Source organism: Castanea sativa, chromosome 5, assembly GCF_040712315.1.
Source record: "Castanea sativa cultivar Marrone di Chiusa Pesio chromosome 5, ASM4071231v1".
NCBI lineage: Eukaryota > Viridiplantae > Streptophyta > Magnoliopsida > Fagales > Fagaceae > Castanea > Castanea sativa.
In genome coordinates, this window is record NC_134017.1 from 24,192,219 (window position 1) to 24,196,743 (window position 4,525).

Below are 4,525 nucleotides of genomic sequence, written 5' to 3' on the forward strand. Positions count from 1 at the left end.
TTGAAAAATCGTTTATTTTGGACAAAAATTATTAAAAAAATAGGTCTAAGCATTCATAATTTATGTTAATTGATACTTTGGCTTCACTATTTTCACACTTGTAAATGTTTTTCACACATGTCTACAATTTAAACTATGTTTTTAACTGTACTGTAACCAGATTATATTGGCATGTACTTTGCTATTTGATATCTAAAAATATTTACTCATTACAAAATGTTCAATCATTTATCTTTCAATTAATTTGCATGTAGTTATGTAAATGTCTCAATTGTTTCCTTAAAGCTCACAATAAACAATTAAACCAATATTGTCTTAATTTATTTTTTTTACCAAAAAAAAAAAGTTTTAAAAAATGGTTTGAGTTCAGGTTGGGTTGCAAGTCGAGTCGGGTTGACTCGCAAAAGGCACAGGTCAGGTCACGGGTCAAACCGTTTTTTCTTCGGGTAATAAAAGTCGGGTTCGAGTCAAGTATTTTTTGGGTCGGGTCAAAAAGCTCTAACCCGTTTTGCCATGTCTATTAAAAAGTGGTGGAGTCCTCCCTTCTCATTGTCATTTTTTTAATGACATGGCATGTTTTTCATTAAAAAATTACAAAATAAATTTACAAAAACAATATTTACAATCCAGTAACAAATTAAAAAAAAAAAAAAAAAAAGGTATTTTCTACCAATTGTACAAAGCCCTAGCCACCACCGCCAGTGGAGACCCAAGCCTTAGCTGTTGCCTGCGACAGCCTAAGCCCTAGTCGCCGCTGGCTCCTTATTTATTCAAGTATGATATGCTTGGTGTTCGTGTGCCAACAATTATCATCTCCTATTTCTTGATCAAGAAATGGACTGGTAAGTTTTAGCATTGGTTTGTGAATCAGTATGGTCTTTCTATATAGATTTGTTATTCTTTGTGCTGCATGACCTTTGTTAATACTTTTTTTTTTTAAAAGAAAGTCTTTTTATTAGTATATTTGTGATTAAAATATAGCTTAAAAGGTGGTGGAGTCCTGCCTTCTCAATTTGGTTACAAAGTTAGCCTTTTCTTTGCTGGTTGGCGGTGTAGATTGAAAGCTTTGAGAATTGAATTCTGGTTTTGCTTCTTACTGAATTCTGTTTTTTCAGGATTTGGAGCTGACAGCAGCTAGGGCTTGGAATTTTATTTTTTGAAAGCTTTGAGAATTGAATTCTTTGATAAAAAAATTTTATTTTTTTAAATAAAATTTTATTTTTGAATTTTATTTTTAGTTTTTTTATTTTTGAATTTTTTAATAAAAAATGCTACATCATTAAAATGTCAAATCATTGTTCCGTTAGCCACGTAAATAACACCACTAATGACAGTTAGTAAAAGGACTAATACAACTCAATTTTAAAATTGCGAACATAAGATAAACTTGAGGGACCAAGATTATAGTTTCGCCTATAAAATTCAATCCTTTAAATCAACACTCAAAAATTTAGGTTGTATTAAATTAAACTTTAATACTTATAAATTTAAGCTTTCTTTAGTTTAAAATCACTTTTTGCTTAATTAAGTGACTAGTAGATAAATTTTTACCAATTTGATATTAACATATTAATTCCCTCCAATATTTTAAGAAATTTTTTTACTTAAATATTTTTACTATCAATTTCATTAAATAATAGGCATGTCATTTTAGCATTATAGGTAATATTCATATCTTTTATATTTTATGCATCATTCCAAAAATGTGTGATAACCAAATCATGCCAAATATGTTCATTGCTCAAATAAACTTTTTTTAAAAATATTTTGCGAAATTTACTTAACTTTTCACGCACAAGATGCTTGAACCATCTCTTGGTCATAATATTATGTTAGACTAGTATTATGCTGTATGTAAAATATGTATATATATATATATATATATATAAAAAAAAAAAAAAAAAAATCATATAATATAATTAAAAGAGATAGAAAAGAAAAAAGAACAAATATTTTAAGCCACTTGATGAATGCATATCAAATAAGACTATTTTTTTAATATCAAAAATCAAAGATAAAAATTGATTATAAAATGATTTGAAATAAGTAATAGAACTTCTTTTAAACTTCTTGAAACTTTTGACAATTAAGTGTTAAGCCAGTATTTTAATGTTATCAAATCTTCGTAATAGAATTTCATTTTAAGTAAACTATATATGTTAATAATTTTATATAATCACAATAAGTCTGGCAAAATATATTGTACAACTTGTAATCCTTAAATTGAGCCATATAATGCAAGTACAACATATAAGATCCAACTTTTATAGTTAAAACAAATTGGGGTAGATTATTGAAATAATATAAAATAAATAATGAAATTTATCAAAACAAAAAACTTTGTATTAGAATTTAATCAGTCACAGTATTTAAAAAAACATTTTAAAATTTTAGGAATAGAGTTTCACATTAGTTTTAATGTATAATAACAAAAGAAGAGGATATTTCCTTGATGGAAACACTTCATAAAGAACTTTTATTATATTATATATAATATATTATAGGAAGATTTGAGCATAACATGAGCTTATATAATATTAATTTTATTGTGAATATTTTGGTGACAAAAATTAAATGGCCGATAGTGTGCCAAAGGTCTTATGCTTTTGCATGGTATATATGAATATTATTACTTTTAATTAATAGTGACTCATTGAAGGAATGGATTGAAAATACTGTTTAAAAATCTCATGGCCTATAAACTTGGTGCAATAATGACTTTTAGAACCCAAATATTATCGTATAGCATGTGTAGGAAGGGAGGATCCGAACACAACATAGAGCCCAGGGGCCCAGTCCGAGGATGGTCATAGGCCCATTCGTGCACTAAGCTAACCCGACACATGGACTAAAGTCTGGGGAGGGAAGACATAGAGACCACAATAACTTGAGCCAACATGTGGACAAAGCTCTGAGGATGGAAAATGGACAGACCTATTGTTCGAGGAGCCTGAGGAACAAATGCACCTCAAGAATGCCTCAGTTGGCCACCCACACCAAAAGGAAGGGCACCATGAAAGACATCAGAGACATGCAAGTAAAGAAGAGAGGAAATATTTAGGGAAGGTAGTTATCACCTCCATATTCAATGCTTTGCACCAACTTAGCTGGCCGCATTAATGAGAAAAAGACATCTAAACAGTAGTTTCATAGCTCACAACACTCTCTACCACCTTCAGTAGTGTCTTGATGGGACAAGCATCCCAACTACCACCCAAAGACGTACAAGTGGAGGGCTTAGATGCATTAAAAGGGACTATATAAAGGAAAAGGACCCCTCCAAGAAAGGAGTGGAAGAAAATAGAACTGGAGTTAGAAAGAAGAGAGTATCAAACTGTACCAAGAATTAAGCAAATTATATATGAACATTGCCTCCTTGGACTAGCTTGAGGAAGAGTTTTATGCCTGTTTTGTGTTTCTCTCTCACCTCCACTAATTTTATACCTGGATCACACAGAGCATTATATTTGACCTAGTAAGCTCATTCTCTTATAAATCAATTGTGTTGAGTCAAAAACTCCTAGCATCACTATTCTAAGTAAGCTTGGGGGCTATTTTTGAGCTCTTATAGTATGTATTTTGGTTGTAGTATTTAGATTACAAATTTCCAATTTAGAACCTTTTGAAACAATTACATTATAGCTTGAATCTTGATGGTATTTTTTCTTCTCTCCGTGAAGCATGTTTCTAATTTGGCTTTAACCTATCCACCTATCCAAGGATAAATAGCAAGAAGGGAGGCCTTGCTTCCCAAAAATGTCACTTTTTGACATAGGATGGCATATATATTTTTTAGAACTAACTATATTAACATTTTACGATTGAGATCAGGCACAATATCTAAGAGTATTAACATCAAGAATGTTAAAATTTTTAGCTTTTAACAACTCAAAACACTACTTTACCTATTTTAACACCTCATTTTATAATACACCCAACATCAAAGATTTTTTTTTTTTACCACTTCATTTAAATATTACTATATTTTTTATTCTCTATATGTTTCTTTCTCTCTCTTCTTATATGTGTCTCTCCCTTTCTTTGAAAACCGACCACTTTCTTCTCAATCCAAGCAAACCCACACCCACACGCACACCCATGGCTAGCCACTACCACCCACCACTACCAAAAACAAAAAAAATAAAACCACCAACCGGCGCTACCACAGCTACAACAACTGCCACTGTCACCACCACCAACAACCATGACCACCAACCACCAAAATCACAACCAAATCACAAACCCAAACCAAAACCCACAACCTCATCACCACCAACAATTGGAAAAAGAAAATGAAAAACAAACCATCGAGAGAGAGCAATAGCACATCAACGCCGTCGCTCATGGCCTGATCCATACCCACTAGTGAGGCAGCGAAGCTGTGGTAAGCGTTGGTGTAAGTGGGATGCATAGGAAGAAGGTTTGTCTTGGTGTTTCATATGGACTATAAGTTTGCTATGGTTTCTCAAAGAGAGAGAGAGAGGAAGGTGAAAGAAAGAAAGAAAAGAAAAGAGACAAGAAAGAG